Source organism: Pristis pectinata, chromosome 18 (genome assembly GCF_009764475.1).
Source record: "Pristis pectinata isolate sPriPec2 chromosome 18, sPriPec2.1.pri, whole genome shotgun sequence".
In the NCBI taxonomy this organism is placed as follows: Eukaryota; Metazoa; Chordata; class Chondrichthyes; order Rhinopristiformes; family Pristidae; genus Pristis; species Pristis pectinata.
Window position 1 is genome coordinate 39,033,966 of NC_067422.1, and position 21,792 is coordinate 39,055,757.

A 21,792-nucleotide genomic window follows, 5' to 3' on the forward strand; every position below is an offset into this window, starting at 1 on the left:
CTCTGTTTTTCTTTCCACGGACCCTACCTGACCTGCTGAGTGTTTGCAGCATTTTCTGTTTTTATGCAAATTCTTGAGGTCTCCCAAACTACTGATAGTGGCCTCCCATGTAATTATTCCTGTGCTTTTGCATGTACTGGTTATTGGGATCCCCAATGTACTGATTATTGTGATAAGCTCTGTGACCTCAGACATTGAATACAGTGTTCTCTGTTGTACAGGTATGTGTGCTATTATGCACTAACTACAGCCATCTTTCATGCACTGGTTACTGTGATCTCCCATCTGATGGTTTTTCTAATCTCCCATGCATTGATAATTCTTATCTCCCATGTAGTTTATTGATCTCACATTTAGCTTTCACAGTAATTTCCCGTGTAATGATTACTGTACTCTCCCACATTCATCTCCCATAATGTGTTACCCTCGCCTGTGATCCCTCATGTACTGAATGCTGTGAGCTCCCATGTACAGCTTACTCTGATCTTGCATGAAATTGGAGATCATGCACTGATTACTATAACCTTCAATCTCCCACAAAAGATGGGCATATGTGACTTCCAGCAGTGTAGCTTGTACAGCTGCTGCCTCACAGCTCCTGCGCACTGGGTTTGATCCCGACCTCCGGAGCTGTCTGTGCGGAGTTTGCATGTTCATGGCTTTCCTTCTGGTGTGGCTTAGTAGGTTAGCTGCTGTAAATTGCCCCTGGTGTGTAGGTAAGCAGTACAGTCTGGGGGGAGGGGATGTTGATGGGAATGTGGGGTGAACAAATGGGATTAGTGTAAGTGGGTGTTGTGACTGTGAACTGAGTCACTGGAGAAACTGGCAGATATGAGGGTCTTTCTTTATTACGACAAGCATTCTCTTGCAGACCTTCTCGGTAGAATCTCCCAAACTCAAAGTACATCAAATTTTTATACTCTTAAGAACAAAGGTAACAGAAGGTGATTCAATACAATTTCAATAGTTACAGTGACATTGTTTACTTCAATATTTTGTGTCTGACAAATGGTTCCATTGAATTACGTATTTACAGTGGGAGCACATTGTGACTGATGAAACACCTCTGAAGGTTCAAACAGGTTCAAAGTGATTCACCTGGATGGTAGCTACTGCCGTCAGGTTCTTGAACCGACCTGAAAAACCCTAATTCTAGCTTGGACTATATTCATGATGTTCATCATGTTTGCAAAGTACTGTGCTGCTACCGGAAAAGCTAATTTTCACTGCATTTATGCCCTGTGTATGTATGCCCATGACAATAAACTTCAACTTAAACTTAAAAGCTTTTGTGGACAGAAAAGCCAGACACCCAGAATTAGTGTTGGGACGGCTGACTCTCTGAGTACACAAATATCCCTATCACTGATAGAGCAAATATGCCCATGACCACATTTGATATGTTAAGTGACAAAATAAATTTGCTGGTGTCTGGTTTGATGTAGGTCAATTAACATAGCCCCATTGTCTTATGTTTGGCTGATGCAGACGAGAATGTCTCACGATCATGTTAGTTTACAAACCATATCTCTTGAGCAGCCAGCCTCCTGCTGTGAGCCTGTGTTCTGTAGTCACCTTTTAATTCCAAAATTGGTTACTGTTTGTACTTACATTTCAACAGTTATTGAAGAGTGGTTGGTTCTTGTTTGTGTCAATACCTGATACTTCTATTCCATAGCCCCTACAGATGTCCCATGTCTGACAATTCCCTAACAGTGGGTGTTTGATGGTTGGCATGGGAATACTTTAAAAAGCAACAAAAAAACCACTAAGCAAGCAATAAAGAAAGAACAAATATAAAAATATATTTTGGGTAATGTGGAAATGGCCAAGGCTTTGATTGAATATTTTGTATCAGTCTTCATGGTGGAGGGCATGTCTAACATGCCAAATTGAGATGTTATGGATGTGATGGGAGGTGACGACCTCAATACAATCACTGTCACTGTAGTGCTGAGCAAACTAGTGGGCCTAAAGGCAGACAAGTCCCCCGGTCCTGATGGGATGCATCCCAGGGTACTGAAAGAAATGGTGGAAGTTATAGTAGAGGCATTTATGATAATTTACCAAAATTCTCTGGACTCTGGCAGATTGAAAGACATTGAATGTCACGCCACTGTCTAAAAAGGGATGTAGGCAAAAGGCAGGTAACTATAGGCCTGTTAGCTTAACGTCTGTAGTCAGAAAAATACTTGAAGCTAGCATTAAGGAAGAAATAGCAAGACATCTGGATAGAAATAGTTCCATCAAGCAGATGCAGCACGGATTCAGGAAGGGCAGATCCTGTTTGACAAAGTTACTGGAGTTCTTTGAGGATGTAATGAACACAGTGGATAGAGGGGAACAGGTGCATCTTGTATATTTGGATATCCAGACGGCATTCGATAAGGTGTCACATAAAAGACATCCATAAGATAAGGATGCATGGCATTGGGGGTAATGTATTAGCATGGATAGAGGATTACTTAACCAATAGAAGACAGAGAGTTGGGATAAATGGGTCTTTCTTTGGTTAACAATCAGTGGAGAGCAGAGTGCTGCAGGGGTTTGTGCTGGGCCTGCAACTGTTCACGACATACATTAACAATTTGGAAGATAGGACCAAGTGCAGTGTATCTGAGTTTGCTGACGACACTAAATTGAGTGGAAAAGCAAATTGTGCGGAGGATGCGGAGTCTGCAGAGAGACATAGATAGGTTAAGTGAGTGGGCAAGGGTCTGGCAGATGGAGTACAATGTTGGTAAATGTGAGGTCATCCACTTTGGAAGGCAAAATAGAAGATCAGATTATTATTTAAATGGTGAAAGATTGCAGCATGCCGTTGTGCAGAGGGACTTGGGAGTGCTTGTGCATGAATCGCAAAAGGTTGGTTTGCAAATGCAACAGGTTATCAAGAAGGCAAATGGAATGCTGGCCTTCATTGCCAGAGGGATTGAATTTAAGAGCAGGGAGGTTATGCTGCAACTGTACAGGGTACTGGTGAGGCTGCACCTGGGCAGGTTGATTCCAGAGATGAGGGGGTTAGCCTGTGAGGAGGGACTGAGTCGCCTGGGACTATACTCGCTGGAATTCAGAAGAATGAGAGGGGATCTTACAGAAACATATAAAATTATGAAAGGGATAGATAAGATAGAGGCAGGAAGGTTGTTTCCACTGGTAGGTGAGACGAGAACTAGGGGACATAGCCTCAAGATTCGGGGGAGTAGGAGATGAGGAGGAACTGCTTTTCCCAGACAGTAGTGAATCTGTGGAATTCTCTACCCAGGGAAGCAGTAGCGGCTACCTCGTTAAATATATTTAAGACACAGTTAGATAGATTTTTGCATAGTAGGGGAATTAAGGGTTATGGGGAAAAGGCAGGCAGGTGGAGCTGAGTCCACGGCCAGATCAGCCATGATCTTGATGAATGGTGGAGCAGGCTCAATGGGTCAGATGGCCGACTCTTGCTCCATTTTCTTGTGTCCTTACATTCTTGTGGTCTTATTGGGCCAAAGGGTTAGGATCCTTCTGTTTCACTCCATGACTCTATATAAGCAGTTACATTTATATTCCTATGAATGCTACACCTTCCAATTTACCTGTCATCCTGACTTGGACATACAGTATATTGTCCTTCTTTTACCCCTGCTGGGATCAGAGACTGCAATTTCTACCAAAAAGCACCTTCATCTCTTAAATGATCAAAGGCAATGCAGCTCAAACAGACGGTATTCAGCCTACCATTCTTCTGTTAGTTCTTTGTAAAAAGCTGTTAATGTTTTTAGCTCTTTCTCTAAACCCCTACAATTTCACCCCCCCCAAGTACACCTCCAGTTCAGAATCAGATTATCACTGACATATGACGTGACATTTGTTGTTTTGCAGCAGCAGTGCAGTGCAAGACATAAAAATCTATAAAGTACAAAAATAAATACATCGTGCAAAAAAAAGGAATAACGAGGTAGTGTTCATGGGTTCATGGATCGTGCAGAAAGCTGATGGCGGAGGGGAAGAAGCTGTTCCTGAATCGTTGAATTTGGGTCTTGAAGTCTGAGTTTGAGTTCTTGAAAGTTAACATTGAATCTTCTTCTCCGCCCTTTTCAGGGTTTCGCATTCCAGATCATAACAACTCACTGCTTAAGATAAAATTCCCTCTTGTGTTCTCATCTCATCCTCAGCTCTTACAACAATCAGACAAAATCAGTGCTGACACTTCTGCCACTGGAAACACTTTCGTTGCCGTATTTGCTGACGATCGTGATCTTAAATGCTGTCCCTCTGCGCGAAGCTTGGTAACTCTCTGACATTTAACGACCCGCTCTACTCTCTCGTCGAGAGGCACATTCAGGGCGCTTTACAGAAACAAGTTGTTGTTGTTGTTGTTGTTGAGGAGAGCCACATTAAAGGGGAGGTGCGTCGGAGGGGAGGCGCTGTGATTGTGCGGTGAGGAGCCGGCGCGGCCCCTTTAAGAGGTTACCTGGCGCCTGCACCTGGCTGGTGGAAAGGGTGACGCCGGATCCGGGCGGGACACACCTAGCGGTGGGCTGGGAGGGAGCGGGACTTCGCCGGGAGCCCAGGTGAGTGTGAGAGAGCGCGGGCGGCCGGGCGGCACACCCTCCCCCCGGCTGCTTAGCGCGATCGCCGGGCTGAGCCCGGGTCGGGCCTAGGACGAGAGGCGCAGCCTGGGGCTCGGCTGCCGGGAGGAAGCGGGGCGCTTGTGACTCGCCGGAGCTGGGCGATAGGCTGCTGAGCGGCCGGCCACGGGGGTTAACCAGGCCACGATCCATCTGGGTAAATACTGTTACTAGTCGGTAACAGATAACTCGTTGGGTACTGCGATTCCTAGCTGTGGAAAGGGGTGCTTTACCCATAGTGATAACCAGTTTGTTGACATAATAACCAGCCTAGTAACGATTGACAGAAGGTAATAGTTGTGTTTAATAGTTGTTTGGGCATGTGAACCAGGTAGGTGGCCAGATACAAGTGATATGTCAGGGCTTAGGGGGTTAATTTTGAGGGTAGTTTGCACGATTTTTGATTACCATAAGAAAACTCAAAGAAATTGAAATGATTAGGCAGCCTGTTTTCTTGCTCAACGTAATGAACACCTGGAATCCTCTTCCACGTTGCCCCTTTCTCATCCCTTGCTGCCGACTTGAAGGGTGGGGGAACCCCAAGGGGTCGGCAGGAGTTTTGAAGATGGTGGATGGGTTAGGGGACTGTGGTTGTATGTTCTGTGTTCTGCTGCATGTGATGTGTGCCTACATGCTTCTTATTGTTGGCTTGTAGTTAGTGGTTTGAATGTTTCTAATATTGGCTCTTTGCCTCTCAGGTGGCTGGATCAGTCTGGGGGTGGATGAGGGGAAAAGTTGAAATGATTTCCTGATTTGAGTCACTGAAAGGCTCCTCTAGAGAATGAAGTGTCTGTACTTGTGAGTGGCTTGGGTGGGCTTTGATGCTGCCAGGAGGGGGCAGTGTTGGCTTGGGTGCTCTTCTGCCCTTGGGGAGTGGCCCAGTAAGGTGTTGGTGTGGTCTCTTTCCCACAACTCTACTCCTGGATTTGGGGCTACAGTATTGTGCTATTGAAGTGTTGTGAATTCTGCTCATGGCTAAATGACTGTTTGCACCCATCCATGTGTCAGACATATAAATGCATGTCTGTCTAAGCTTGTCTCAGTTGTGGCAAAGTGTGCTTTGCTGTTGTAAATGTCTTGTGTACACAGTAACAGCTTGCATTTATTTCTACAACTTAAGTGTTTGAAAAATGAAGTGAAATGCAACTTGCTCCAATGCTCCGATGTGTATTTCAAATTTTGAGGTCTGATTCTGAGGTGTTCAGGAAGGTAGGTGAAAATGCAGGGTGAGGGGGAGAAGCACCTATGTGGTGACTTTGTGACCTCTGTCTCCAAATGCCCTTCGGCTGATGAAATGCAAGAGTGACTGCACTTTCAAAGTAATGTAAGAAATGCATTGTGTAATTGGTGTACATCACACTGTCATAAATAGCAATACAATAATCACTTTTTGGGATCTGAATGGTGCTGGTAGGGCTGATGTTAATCACCTATCCCTGATTGACTTTAATAGAATGGTGGAGAACCACCTTCTTGAATTGCTTCTGTCCTTCTGGGGAAGCTACTCCCACAGCTGTTGTAGTAGATGGGATGTTGACCCAGTGATGATGACAAAGTCCAAATCAGGGTGGTGTGAAGTTTGAAGGAGAACATGCAGGTTGTGTTCCCATGTGCTCCCTGTTCTTGTCTTCCTTCATGGATGAGAATGTGTTTGTTGGAATTTCCTAACCAGGCAACTACAGTTCGTTCTGTAGAGAGTGCTCACTTCTGCCACTGTGTATCTGTGAAAGGAGTGAATATTCAAGGTGCTGGATGGAGTGCCAAGCAAGCAGACTTTGTCCTGGGAGCTGGAACTTGTTGTTGGGAGCTGCATTCATCCAAGCAAGTGCCAGGTATTTCATCGCACTCCTGGTGTGCCTTGTAGATGGTAGAAAGGTTTTGGAGTATCAAAAGGTGAGTCATTTGGCATGGAATACCCAGCCTCTAACCTGCTCCTGTTTCTGAAATGTTAATGGTGGATAGCTCAGTAATAACCACGTAGTTAAGCTGTCTGGAGCAGAGCGAAGTGTGAACTGGTGAGCAGATTATTGACGTATAACTGCCTCCTTCTGGTGGCACTATTAACAACACCTTCTGTCAATTCATTAGTGATTGAGTAGAATGGGCAGTAATTAGCTGGACTGGATTTGTTCTGCTTTTTGTGAAAGGACGTACCTGGTCAATTTTCCACGGTCGGGTTGATGCCAGTGTTGTACCTGTATGGGAACAGCTTGGCCAGAGGCATAGCTAATGCCAAAACACTTCAGCTCTGCACCTAGAATGCTGTTTGGTCTGAGATTCTTTGCTGCTCTGAGCTGTTTCTTGATGTTATGTAGAGTGAATTGGCTGAAGACTGGCTTCTATGATGGAGTTTTGAGGAAACCCTGATGGATCTTTCATTTGACATTGAACATAGTTGTACCTGCTTCTGTCTTTTATCCTTGTGTGCACAATCCTGTCATTGTTGAGGACAATCCTCGGAGCCACTTCCTCCCATATGCTGTTAGTTGTCACATCTAACTGCAAGTAGTGGACAAAACTGCAGGTCCACTTTTTTTCTACTTTAATATTGCGGTTAAGGTACAAATGAATGACCTTCTGGACCACTTCATTGCCAAACACATTGCTGGGGGTCTGGAGGCACACATGGGTAAGGAAGGCCAATTTCCTGGTTAACAGGAGGACATACACAGTAAATGGTAGGGCACTGAGGAGTGCGGAGGAACAAAAGGATCTGGGAGTTCAGATACATAATTCCTTGAAAGTAGAGTCACAGGTAGACAGGGTTGTAAAAAAAGGCTTTTGGCATCCTGGCATTTATAAATCAAAGTATTGAGTATAGGAGTTGGAATGTTTTGGTGAGATTGTATAAGTCATTGGTGAGACCAAATTTAGAATATCGTGTGCAGTTCTGGTCAGTAAGATTGAAAGAGTGCAGAGGAGATTTACAAGAATGTTGCTGGGTCTTCAGGAGTTGAGTTACGGGGAGAGATTGAGAATATTAGGACTTTATTCCTTGGAGTGGAGAAGAATGAGGGGAGACATGATAGAGGTTTACAAAATGATGAGGGGCATAGACAAAGTTAATGCAAGTAGGCTCTTTCCACTTAGATTAGGAGAGATAAGTATGAGAGGACATGGCTTTAGGGTGAAAGGGGAAAGGTTTAGGGGGAACACTAGAGGGAACTTCTTCACTCAGAGAGTGGTGGAAGTGTGGAATGGGCTGCCATCTGATGTAAATGCGGGCTCGCTCTTAACTTTGAAGGGTAAATTGGATAGATACATGGACGAGAGAGGTCTGGAGGGGTATGGGCTGGGGGCAGGTAAATGGGACTAGCAGAATAATGTTTTGGCACAGACTAGAAGGGCCAAATGGCCTGTTTTCTGTGCGGTAGTTCTAACACTGTAAGAATCCATCTAGTTCACTATACTTTTTTTAAATAAAAAGATAAATTTCAAAATTCTCTGGATTCTCAAGTGGTTCCTGCAGATTTTAGGGTAACGATTTGACCCCACTATTTAAGAAGGGAGGGACAGAAAATTAGTAGCGACTGATCTGTTAGCCTGATATCAGCAGGAGGGAAAGTGCTAGAATCTCTAACGAAGGATATAATGGCAGAGCACCTGGATAAGAGTACTGGGACTGGGCAGATTTACCATGGACTTGTGAAAGGGAAACCAGTGGATGTGGTATTTTTGGATTTTCAAAAGGCTTTTGATAAAGTCCTTCATGGGGGGTTGGCCAACAAGGTTAGCGAACGTGGAATTGGGGATAAGACATTGGTATTGATTGAGAGTGAGTTAACAGAACCATCTATTCCCTTTGTTTACTTTCTTAAGTAGGCAGATTATGAATATGGTATCGTGCAGGGATTGTGCTAAGGCCCCAGGTATTTACAATCAATATCAACGATTTATCCGAGGGAACCAAATGTCACATTTCCAAGTTTGCAGGTGATGCCACGTTGGGTTGTGAGTATGTAAGAGGATATAAAGGGGCTTCTCTTGTACAAGTTAAGTGAGTGGGTAAGAGACTGGGCTGGTCGAACGTGAGGTTTTATACTTTGGATAGGTCAGAAAAGTGGCCTTTTTTTAAATGGTGACGGACTGGGAAAATTGATGTTCAAGGGTTCCTTATACACAAGTCGCTCAAAACTAACATATAGGTGCAGCAAGTGATTAGGAAGGAAAATCGTATGTTTGCCTTTATTGAGAGAGGGTTTGAATGCAGGTGTAAAAAGTCTTGTAATTATATGTGGCCTTGGTGAGACTGCACTCGGAATGCCTTGTACAGTTTTGGCCGCCTTGCCTAAAAAGGATGCACTTGCTATCGTGGGAGTGCTATGGAGATTCAACAGCTTGGTTTCAGAGATGGTGGGTTTGCTACATGAAGAGAGATCGAGCATATTGTGACTGTATTCTCTAGGGATCAGAAGAAATCATGAGAAGTAATGTAATTGAAACATACAGAATTCTTGTAGGGCTTTGATAGAATAGATGTAGGAAGAATGAATTCCCTAATTGAAGAGTTTGAGTCTACAACCAGAGATCAGAGGAGAAACTTCTTCACACAGGGTGTTGAATCTTTGGAATTCTCTGCCTTGGAGAGCTGTGGAGGTTCAGTCATTGATTGCATTCAAAATAGAGATTGATTAGTTTCTGGATATTTAAGAAGATTAAGGGATATTGTGATAGTGCAGGAAGATGGAGCTGAGGTTAACAACCAACTGTGATAAATGGCAGAGCAGGCTCCGTTTTAGTGCTCTGTATTTTGGTTCTTGTTTTTAAAATTACAGATTAATAACTTAAAATTTCACAGATGCCATGGTGGGATTTGAACTTGGCTGTCTGGGTTGTTAGTCCAGATATCTAGTTTACTAATGCACCTGATAAATGTCTATTTTTTTTGGGATAAATAATAGGCAGAGCATTACAGATTCTGGTGAATGTTTGTAGGAATAAGTGAAAAGTTCCAAAAAAGATACCTGTTTTGTATGAAGATATTTCTGTTCCTAGTCTTGGAATAATAGAAATAGAAACTGAAGTAGGTCATTTCATCCCTCGTGCTGATCCTTTCAGTCAAGGATAATGTGAAATCAAAAATTAGGGCATACAAAATAACAAGCGCTAGTGGTAGATGAGGACTGAATTTTTCAGGAACCAGCGGGGAGGGATTAAAAAGCTTAAAGGAGAAAATTTAATTTTGAGAGAAAACTTTCATGTAACATCAAAGTGAACAGTAAAAGTTTCTATGTGTATGTGGCTAAGGTTAGTGTAGTATGGAATGAGGCTGGGAATTGTATCAGGAAACAAAGAAATGGCAGATACGTTAAAGAATTTTTTGCATTGGTCTTTGCCATGGAGGCTACTGTAAGTATCCTGGTGATAACAGTAGCAAGGAGGAACCTATAAAATTCCCAATCACATTGGACATGGTATTAGAAAAACTTTTGGGACTAAAGGCAGGCAAGTCACCAGGACCCAGTGGCCTGCACCCAATGGGTTTAAAGGAAGTGACTGCAGAGATGGTGAACATATTGGTTGAAGTTTTTCAAAACCCTGAATTCCAGGAGGATACGAGTGGATTGGAAAAGAACAAATGTGACTCCCTGGTTCCAGGAGGAAGGAAGGCAAAAGGCAGGAAAACTGGGTGAAGGAACTTCTCCATGACTCAGTTCTTGTAGGACACAGAAATGTTGGCAAGATGCCAAAGCCAATAACCAAACGATTGGCCGATGATTTAGGAAAGCTGAATGTAATCAGATCAAGTCAACATGCCTTCATGAAAGGCAAATGTTTGACAAATTTGCTTGAGTTTTTTGAAGATGGTAACAAGTATAGTTGATAGACGGGAGCCTGTAAATGTATTTGGGTTTCCAAAAGGCATTTGACAAGGTGCCACAAAAGGTGGGTGCACAAGTTAAGGATTCAAGGGATGGATGAAGTGTTAACGTGGATTGAAAAGTGGTTAACACATAATAAACAGTTAGAATAAATGGATCTTAAGGTTGAAATGATATAACTAGTGCAGTACCTGAAAAATCTGCTTCTGGCCCTCAGTTATTTGCTATTTATATGAATGACCTGGAGGAGGGGGCAGAGTTTAAGGTATCCAGGTTTGCTGATGGCATGAGAATGGGTGGAAAGGCAAGTTGTGATGAGGATATTGTGACATTGCGAGGGAAAATAGATTGAGCGATGGGTGAAAACCTGGCAAATGGAGTTTAATGTGGTAAAGTATGAGACTGTTGCACCAATCCTATAGCTGTGATTTGCTTAATACTTAAAAATCCATTCATCTGTCTCGAATATATTTGAGTTTCCACAATCCTCTTGGGTATAGAATTCCAAACATTTTTCACTCTCTGTGTGAAGGAACTTCTCCTTGACTCAGTTCTTGTAGGCCACAGAAATGGGCCCTTTGGCTCACTTTTTGTGCACTAATACTATTTGCCTGCATTAGGTTCATATCCTTCTATACTTTGCCTTTTCGAGTACCTGTCTAAATGTCTCTTACATGTAGTGATTGTATCTAATTCCACCAGCACCTATGGTAGCAAGTTCCAGTATCAACCACTCTGAGTGAAAAAACAAAACAGCTTTCCCCTCAATCTCCATTTAAAGCGCTTCCTTCTCACCTTAAACCCATGTTTTTGATACGCCTATCGTGGGGGAAAATATTCTATCTTATCTATGCCTCTCAGAATTTTGTATCCCTCTATCAGGTCATCTCTCAGACTCCTTTGCTCCAGGGTAAACAAACCCAGTCTATGCAATATCTCCCCATAACTAAACTCTCTGATCCAGACCATATCTTCTGCACTCTCTCCAGCACAACCACATTCTTTCTATAGTGTGATCAGAACTACATGCAGTGCTCCAAGTGTTTAACAAGCATTCTGAAAAGTTGCAACATGACATCCCAACTTTTATATTCTGTGCCCCACCCCATGAAGGCAAGCGTGCCATTTCCCTTCACCCTATCCACCTGTGTTGCCACTTTCAGGAAATTGTGGACTTGATCCCCGAGGTCTCTCTGTTCATTGCATACCTTAGTGTCCTCCCAGTTATTATGTATGTCCTACCCTATTTGACTTACCAAAATGGAATTTAATCCTGACAAAATTGGAGGCTCGTCTGGGATGTGTTCCATTAACAGATAGAAGAGGGGAGATTTCTGCCTTTGTAACCCCTTCTGGATTGTATGAATACAATGTTTTGCTATTTGGAATGAAAAATGCTCTGGCAACATTTCAAAGAATGATTAATTTGGTGATTTGTGGGTTAAAACATACAGATGCCTACATTGATGACTTAGTGACAGGGAATGATACATGGGAGGATCACATCTCTGCGTTAGGAAGGTTGTTTGAAAGACTTTCCAAAGCCAACCTTACAGTTAACTTGACTAAAAGTAAATTTGGCCATGCTGCTGTGACGTATCTTGGTTATGTTGTAGGTCAAGGCAAGTTAGCTCCTGTTCAGGCAAAAGTTCAAGCAATATCCGAGTTCCTTGTTCCCATGGGTACGAGGACTGTTAGAAGATTTTTGGGAATGGTTGGATATTATTGAAAATTTTGTTTAAAAAAATATTTTGCTGATATTGCCCTTCCCCTAACTAATCTTTTGAAGAAGGGAGTGAAGTTTGTTTGGACAGATCCTTGTCAAGAAGCATTTGAGAAGCTGAAAGTGATTTTATGCTACCATCCTGTACTCCTATCACTTGACTTTGAAAAGCCATTTTCATTAGCAGTAGATGCCAGTGATGAAGCTGCAGGAGCTGTGTTGTTGCAGAAGGGTGACCATGATGATATTGACCATCTTGTAGCTTACTTTTCAAAGAAATTTAATGAGCATCAAAAGAATTATTCCACTGTAGAGAAAGAATTACTGTTGCTTTTTTTAGCCTTGCAACATTTCAGTGTATATGTTTGTACTGCTCAGAAACCATTGACTATGTATGCAGATCATAACCCATTGGTGTTTCTGAGCCAAGTCAAAAACAAGAACAGAAGGCTGTTAAACTGGAGTTTAATTTTGCAAGAGTTTGACCTCATGATAACTCACATTAAAGGCAAAGATAACGTAATTGCTGATTGCCTTTCCCGATGTTAAATGGGAAATATGTATCTTTACTAATCTAATATTCTGTAATTGTGTAGAATGGTAATTATTAACACATTATTAACTGTATGCGTGGTTAAAAATTTTGCTCTTGCACATCAAAATTTTTAGGCGGGAGGAGCGTTATGGATTAGGTTGCTATTGAGGAATGTCCCTTTCAGATGGTGTGTGTGGCATGATGACGTCAACAGAAGATAGGGACGTAATGATGTTGGTGGAGCAGACAGTCAGAGTCGGTGAGAAGAGAGAGACACCAGCCAGCTAGTTTCTCTGTCGATGGATGAGAAACAATAACTGTGTCTGTCACTACAATCCACGTATGGATTTTTGGAGTAATCTGGTGGAGTCCACTTTGTCGTTGACCTGTAGAAGGAAACGGGTATTTGTGTGGACAGCCACTATTCGAGTGCCTTGGTGTTTCATCCCTGGACAGGTATGCAGTGGGATTGCCATATTTACTGCCATGCATGGTTCCAGTATGAAAAAAAACTTGCAAGTATTTGGGCTTGTCAGGATCCATAAGTACCACAAAAACATGGGCTTGTCAGGATCCATAAGTACCACAGAAACATGAACTTGTCAGTCTCCCATGTGTTCGTGAGGTCTTGCTGTGCACAGTTGCTGTGCCATTTGCCAATGCTCTGCCTAACTTTCCATCTGATCTATCTCTGCTTCAGCTTTGGACAACCATCCTTGCTATCCACAACACTAATTTTTCTACCATCTACAAACTTGCTAATCATTCTTCCTATATTCACATCCAGGTTGTTAGTTTACATCACAGTCATTGGGTCTCAGCACCAATCTCTATGGTAAACCACTGGTCACAGACTTCCAATCAGAAAAACAACCTTTCACCACCACTACTTCCTGCCTCCTATCACCAAGCCAATTTTGGATCCAATTACCCTGGGATCCCATGTGCCTTAACCTGCTGGATTAGCTGACCATGTGGGATCTTGTTAAATGCCTCTAAAATTTGTAGAGACCACAGTTACCGCTCTGCCTTCTTCAATTTTCTTAGGGTTTCCCTCACACATAGCCATGCTATCACTCGTCAGTTCTGGCCTTTCTAAACGTACTTAAATCCCGTCCCCTAGAATCTTCTCAATTTCCCTACCGCTGACATAAGGCTCACTGGCCTGCAGTTACCTGACTTATCCCTGCTATCCTCCTCCAATAGAGGCACAGCGTTAGCTATGCTCCAGTCTTCTGGCACCTTTCCTGAGCTGACTGCTAGCAACACTCAGGTCAGATAGCATCTTTTGAAAGAGAAACAAAGTTAACATCTCAGATCAAAGTGACTTGCAAGATTACATTTGCATTCTGCTTTCCCTTGCCACATCAATGCCTTGATTCTCCCTTGCTGAATTCTGAAATTTTTTCCAATCCTCAGCCTTGCTCTTCCTTTTCCTTTGATCTAGTACTATCTATAACCAAACTGACCCACAATTTCCTGGTTCAGTGCCTGAAAGTTATATATTTTAAAATTCATTTTTGGGATCTAGTTGTTGCTGGCAAGGCCATCACTCATTGCTCATCCCTACTTTCCCTTTGGAAGGTGGTGGTGAATTGCTGTCATGAAGTGCTGCTCAAGTTTGCTTGTTTCTGGTGGTTTGCAAACACTTGGCTACTGTTGTACCAGGGTACAGTGTAGTTAACCTCCCAGATCTAGACTAGGTCCCAGAAGTCGCTCCGTGGCGATCCTGGTCTGTGCAGCTCAGTGGTAGAACTCTCAGAGTCATGTTCAAGGTATCTCCCAGCAGAGCCTGGCAGAACCCAACCATGAGTATTGGGTGTGCACTCTGGATCATTTGGGTTGAGTCATATTGGCCAAGCTCTGTGCTTTATCCAGTTTAGTACTGTCCTGTTTGGTACTTGGTGTTTCATCCCTGGACAGGTATGCAGTGGGATTGCCATATTTACTGCCATGGATGGTTCCAGTATGGGAAAAAAACTTGCAAGTATTTGGGCTTGTCAGGATCCATAAATACCACAAAAACATGAACTTGTCAGTCCCCCATGTGTTCATGAGGTCTTGCTGTGCACAGTTGGGCATACTGTTTATTTAAATGATTTTTATTTCAGGAAGTGTTGTTTGGAAATGGAGGACTTTGGGACTCTGAGATTGTGATCAGAGTTGGTATAAATGTGTGGTTTCTTCAGTCTGCTGACTGGTCCTTAACTTTAAATCTTGAGCTGAGCTCGGGTTTTGGTCTCATAAATATTGTCGGTTAACAGTGCACAGCTGCCACCTGTATTTATTTGGTGACTGGTACAGAAGGGGACATGGGTAAAGAAAGTTCAGGGAGACTTTGACCCAAAGGCTGAGTCATTTCAGCCAGAGTTGGCTTTGGCAGTCAAAAGCATGTGTGCCAGTGATCAGATGGGGAGGTAGAGGATTGCATAAGGTAGGTGGGGATCTGGAGATATTAGGAAAATAAAGCCAGGATTGGGGTGAGGTCAGGAGGGGATTTGATGATGGGTGAGTTTTGAGACCTGGATCAATTAGGGGTAAGAGCTGCTGTAGGGCAGGCCATTGGCAGGAAAGATATGGGTGAGTTGCAGTTTATCATAGACTCGTAGAACAGTACAGCACAATACAGGCCCTTCGGCCCACAATGTTGTGCCGACCTTTAAATCTTGCCTAAGACTATCTAACCCCTTCCTCCCTCATATCCCTCTATTTTAAATTCCTCCAATGCTTATCCAGCAATCTCTTGAATTTCACCAATGTACCTGCCTCCACCACCACCCCAGGCAGCGTATTCCATGCCCCAATCACTCTCTGGATAAAAAAAAACCTTCCTCTGATATCTTTCTTGAACTTCCCACCCATTACTTTAAAGTCATGCCCTCTTGTATTGAGCATTGGTGCCCTGGGAAAGAGGTGCTGGCTGTCTACTCTATCTATTCCTCTTAATATTTTGTACACCTTATTTTATGGTGGTTGGCAGGTCTAGTTGGGATTGTATTGGAGGTAGTGAGAGGCAAAGTGAAGGTTTCAGCAACTTTTGGGCTTGTCTCAGTCCTTGTGGTTTAAGAAAATGAATTGGGAGCTCAGCATTAGGCACTAGCACACATGCTGCTTTTCCTTTGTGCTTGGAGATGCTCTTTCTGTGATCTTAATTCATCACCTTTAAAATCAATCCCAGCCAAAATTATAGGTTTATAACTGTCTTTTTATCAGCTTGACTTTTGGCACTATATTTTGTAGTGAAATATAAAAATGTCATCCACTGTGAGCATCCCTGAGAGGGTTGTATGCCAGTAATGTGATAAAGTGTGATGTTTGGGTATGTGCTTTTCTGTCCCTGCTGCACGACTAATGTACTGGTGTATGGTGTCATCAAGGCTTGTTCTGACCTGTACAGTATCACTTGTTTGGTGAGAATTTTGTGACTAGTTTTCTGGCATCTGACTTTGGAAATTACCTGTTTTACTCTGGAAATTTACCAACAATTTATTACCAGTGCAGCAGTTTGGAATGTTTTCCTTTGGTTTCAATCAGTTGTCTCTTTTAAAATGACAGTGTGTTTTGTACAAAGGGATTTTTTTTGTGTAAAGAATACCTGGAGACCCTGTGTATGGGCAGTTGTTGCTGTTCTGTGTTTTGAAGCTTTGTACCTTGTGTGACCAGCTGTAACTGCAGTCCTGGTATGTTCCTTCATGTTAGCTGATTGGGATGTGTAGAATCCACAGGTCAGACTCTGCTTTGCCTCAGTTATTGTAAAAGGGCCTTTTCATTGAAGAATTTTGCTTTATAAGGGCATTTGTTTAAAACTTAAAGGCCAGCGCAAGTAGCAAAGTCTGCACCCTGTGCTTTGATTTTCTTTTTGAAGTACTGATTTAGTACAAACCATAATGCGTAATTTAAAACTTTTCCCAACTAGAGCTAAGCTGATTTTTAAAAAAAATTGCTAGTAAGTGGCTGATTTTGCTGCTGAACTTAATGATCCAATTGTCAGTAATGAGTGAGTGCATTCCGAATGTGCCATAATATGTATTAAGTTTGGTGGATGATTTCAGACAGGATTGTTTCTGTTGGTTACCTGCTTTCATTTGACAGCAAGGAAGCTCCAGTTAGCCTCTGTGCCCTTAGCTTAGAGTATAAATGGATCTCCCTTCCTTCCTGTATCTTACTGTGATGGGGTCAGTGGAGAGAATTGCTTTTTACTATGCAAGGTTTGCTTTAATGATGCTGAGCTGTAGTATTGCCAAATCTGCTAGTATTTTACATTGAATGCATCTGTAATTGCCTTTAGGTCCTGTAACATAGTCAGTCTTTGTTTGTGAAAAATATCCTGTTGTATAACTACTGGAATTGCTGAGTTGTCAGACTAACAAAAGTTGTTCCTTTCTCTGCACTCTATAGCTGGTGGCAGTCATTAGCATTTTTGCCTTTTTCTGTGCAGGAAATGCCTCTGATCTTTGTGCATCACTGAGAAATTGGTGAGTCATTGATTTTCTTTTCATCTGGAGTGACCACAGCACATATGTAGTAAATTGATGATCAGCTCTGCAAACTGATTCATAATTGGGCTTGAGTAAGCATTTGATAATATTGTCCTACATTTCAATTCTAATCCGAGCTGACTGCTCATTACATTGCCCTGCATTCATTTCCTGGAATAGTTTGCCATTTAGGTTTGGTTGAACCACATCCCTTTTCTCCCAGATAATATTTAACTTTGCTTAGCAGGATTCCAACAGCAACTTTGTCTTTGTTAAAATAGGGGAAAATTAAAATTTAGAAAGTAAAATTGGTGAGTTTATTGGTCTAAAAGAACTTCAGTCATTCCAAGCTTGCTGTGGAGTTTAGATTGTAATGGTGGAGGAAACACTTAGACTCTCTGTCCACTTTTGAGATCAGTTCAGGGCTGTGAGAGAAGGAAAATGAATCTACTTGCACTGGCCATCTCCCCTGTCCACTCCTGGTTCTAAAGCAGGGTTTTGACCTAAAATGTCAATGATTCCTTTTCCCCTGCAGATGCTGCTTGATCCATAGATTTCCTCCAATGGATTGTTTGATGCTTACAGCACCCATCCTTCATTTGGATGAGACTTCAAACCATCTGAAGGATGAAGTGGCAATATAAGGTCCCACTGCATCATTGGAAAATCAGCAGGCCCTTTGACCCTGTGTGTTCTGCTGTTCAGTACGCTGATCTGTATCTTGACCAGCCACCTGTCTTGGCTCTGCATCCCTTACATTTTTTTGCAAGATGAGTATACATGATTATTCATTGAATAATTTCATTATCTCTGGCATCTATCTCTTCCTGGAAGAGTTCAACACTTGACCACCTTTGTTTGAAGGAGCAGTTCTTAACTTCGGAATGCCACAGCTCTTTGAGCTTTTCCCACTTAATCTTTGTTTCTGCTATACCTGCCCCCAGAAAACATCTATGCCACAATTCCTTTCACAGTCTTAAAACATCATAAAAATATCCTTGCCATTCTAGGCCATTCAGCCAACACTAGTTTATATAATGTCTCCCTGTAATTGAATTCTTCGATTCCTGAGAATACTTGGGTAAATTTGTATGCCAGATCTATCCAAGGTGCACTAGCCAGGATTGTACACAATAGTCATGTGTTATACAGCAAAAGTTTGGGCACCTCTGGTCAAAATTTCTGTTACTGTGAATCGTTAAGTGAGTAGAAGATGAACTGATCTCCAAAAGTCATAAAGTTAAAGATGAAACATTCTTTTCAACATTTTAAGCAAGATTAGTGTATTATTTTTGTTTTGTACAATTTAAAGTGGGGGGGAAAAGGAAAGAAGCACCATGCAAAAGTTTGGGCACCCCAAGAGATTTGAGCTCTCAGATAACTTTTACTAAGGTCTCAGACCTTGATTAGCTTGTTAGGGCTATGGCTTGTTCACAGTCATCGTTAGGAAAGGCCAGGTGATGCAAATTTCAAAGCTTTATAAATACCCTGACTCCTCAAACCTTGTCCCAACAATCAGCAGCCATGGGCTCCTCTAAGCAGCTGCGTAGCACTCTTAAAAATTAAAATGAATGATGCCCACAAAGCAGGAGCAGGCTATAAGAAGATAGCAAAACATTTTCAGGCAGCTGTTTCCTCAGTTCGTAATGTAATTAAGAAATGGCAGTTAACAGGAACGGTTGAGGTCTGGAAGACCAAGAAAACTGCTTGTAGGATTGCTAGAAAGGCAAATCAAAACCCCTGTTTGACTGCAAAAGACCTTCAGGAAGATTTAGCAGGCTCTGGAGTGGTGGTACACTGTTCTACTGTGCAGTGACACTAGCACAAATATGACCTTCATGGAAGAGTCATCAGAAGAATCTGTTCTCACCACAAAATTCAGTGTTGGAAGTTTGCAAAGGAACACATATAACAAGCCTGATGCATTCCGGAAACACGTCCTGCCGCAATGAGTAAAGGTATGTTTGGAGAAAAAAAGGTGCAGAATTTCATGAAAAGAACACCTCTCCAACTGTTAAGTATAGGGGGTGGATTGATCATGCTTTGGGCTTGTGATGCAGCCAGTGGCATGGGGAACATTCCTCTGGTAGAGGGAAGAATGAATTCAATTAAATACCTGCAAATTCTGGAAGCAAACATCACACTTTTTTAAAAAAAAGCTGAAGGTGTAAAGAGGATGGCTTCTTCAGTAGGATAATGATCCTAGACTCCTCAATCCACAATGGACTACCTCATGAGGCACAAGCTGAAGGTTTTGCCATGGCCCTCACAGTCCCCTGACCTAAACATCATCAAAAATCTGTGGATAGACTTCAAAGGAGCAGTGCATGCAAGACGGCCCAAGAATCTCACAGAACTAGAAGCCTTTTGCAAGGAAGAATGGGCAAAAATCCCCCAAACAAGAATTGAAAGACTCTTAGCTGGCTACAGAAAGTGTTTACAAGCTGTGATACTTGCCAAAAGGGGTGTTACTAAGTACTGACCATGCAGGGTGCCCAAACTTTTGCTTCGGGCCCTTTTCCTTTTTTGTTATTTTGAAACTCTGAAAGATGGAAATAAAACAGTAATCTTGCTTAAAATATTAAAGAAATGTGTCATCTTTAACTTGATGCCTTTTGGAAATCAGGTCATCTTTTACTTGCTCAGCTATTAACAGTGACAGAAATTTTGACCAGGGGTGCCCAAACTTTTGCATGCCACCATAACTAGGTTTTGGCAAAGTTTGTTTGAGTAAACTATACTCTTTGTATTCCAGTCTTCCATTGTCATGATCATACAGCAGAGAAATGGCTCTGTGTCAACACTGACCATCAAGCACCCATCTACTTTAATCCCATTTTTTCCCTCTTGCATCCCCATCAACTTTATTTCTCACTCTTCCTCTGCCACCCACCTACATCCTATGGGAAGTTTACAGTAATGAATTAACCTACCAAGCAGCACATCTTTGGCATTTGGGGTAATTGTCCTAACAACTAGAACACCTGGGGGACCCACATGATCACAGGGAGAATGTGCTAACTCCATGCTGATAGTACCCAAGGCCAGGATTGAACTTGGTCTCTGGAGCTGTGAGACAGCTGTGCTAACCATTGCTGCCCTAATATCCTAGGCACCTTTTTATTGTTCTTTCTGAAATGAATTTGAGTACTGATAATATGTGGATGTATTTTGGTCATTCATTATAGTCAAAGTGTTGTGCAGCACAGAAATGGGCCCTCCATGTCCATGCTGACCATTTTACTTGTCTATAGCTGTCCCATCTTCCCATTTGGATTTTTGTTTTGTTCCAAAATGGATGGCATCACACATAACTACACTGAAATCCACCTGCTGCATCGTGGCTGTTCACTTAATCTGTCAGTACCACCATTTTAACTTTTGGTCCCATGTGCATTGTTATTCCGTGTACATCCCATATACACTGCCTGTATTGTGCTATATTGTTCTATGGTTATATCTCCAAATTAAAACACAATACCAGAGGTGCTCAGCAGATTGAACCCAATAGATAACCTTGTAATGAAAAGTTTTCAACCTGAAGCATTAACTGTTTCTTTCTGCACACATGCTGCCTGACCTTCTGAGTATTTCTGGCATTCTGTTTTTTCCAGATTTCTAGCACCTGCAGTTCTTTGTACCTCACTTTTTGTTAATAGTGAGCTTGAATATTTGGCTTTTTATTGATTTTTGTTTTGAATAGCTAGATCTTGCAGAGATTCTTGTGTAACACAAGTTGCTTGTTTCAACTTCAGGTACATCCCATGATCCCTGTTTCCTTCTGCATAGCAAGATCAATTTTCTTGAATATCATGGAAGATTTGTTTAGTTTCTTGTGTAAAGCCTTACTGGATCCATTAGAAATCCATTGCATGTAACAAGCAGGAGCCCCTCATGCCTGCTCTGCATTCAATAAGATCATGGCTAATCTTTTGCCTTAGCACCACTTTCCTATGAAACACTCCACACTTCTTTCCTTCCACCATGACACCCCCCTCCCCCTACACCCTAATTCCCTTAATGTCCAAAAGATCCATCAATCTCTGCCCTGAATGTACTCAGCAAATGAACTTCTACAGTCCTCTTAGTTAGAAAGTTCAAAATATCTGCCATAATATATCATTGCAGTCCTGAATGATCGCCTGATTTTGATTTTATGATGCTGATTCTGGACACCCTGGTCAGGGGAAGTGTCATCCCTGCATCTACCCTGCCAAGCACTAAGGACTTTGTATTTCCAATGAGATTTCCTCTGGTTCTCAAGTTCATCATAACTCCATTTAGTTCAATTTCTACCCCACTGCCCCATCTCGCATCATCACCAGCAATCCTGGTCATCATTTTGGTGAGCCTTTTGCTGCACTCCTATTTACTTTGTTGCACTGCCTCTATCACAAGTATACCCTTGGATTAAGGAGATCCAAATTGTACATGATATTTTGGGTACAGTCTCACCCGGGACCCCTGAAATTCCAGTGAGACTACCACTTCTTTACTACTCAACTCCTTTTGCAATAAGGGCTAATAAAATAATCAGCCTTCTAACATTTGCTACATATTAACTTTCAGTGATTCACCTACAAGGACATAGAAAATAGGAGCAGGAGTAGATCATTCAGCC

The 21,792-nt window shown here is 42.3% G+C and overlaps 1 protein-coding gene across 3 annotated transcripts in view; it reads left to right on the forward strand.

The window, feature by feature from the left end:
- The first annotated feature begins 4,376 nt into the window (after positions 1–4,376).
- llgl2 (LLGL scribble cell polarity complex component 2) overlaps positions 4,377–21,792 on the forward strand; it is a 107,289-nt gene continuing 89,873 nt past the window's right edge. Inside the window, exon 1 of one of the 3 annotated variants that reach the window (XM_052033277.1) lies at positions 4,377–4,556. The gene's annotated coding sequence lies outside the window, so the exon portion shown is untranslated. The other 2 variants (XM_052033278.1, XM_052033280.1) reach the window with 2 other exon arrangements.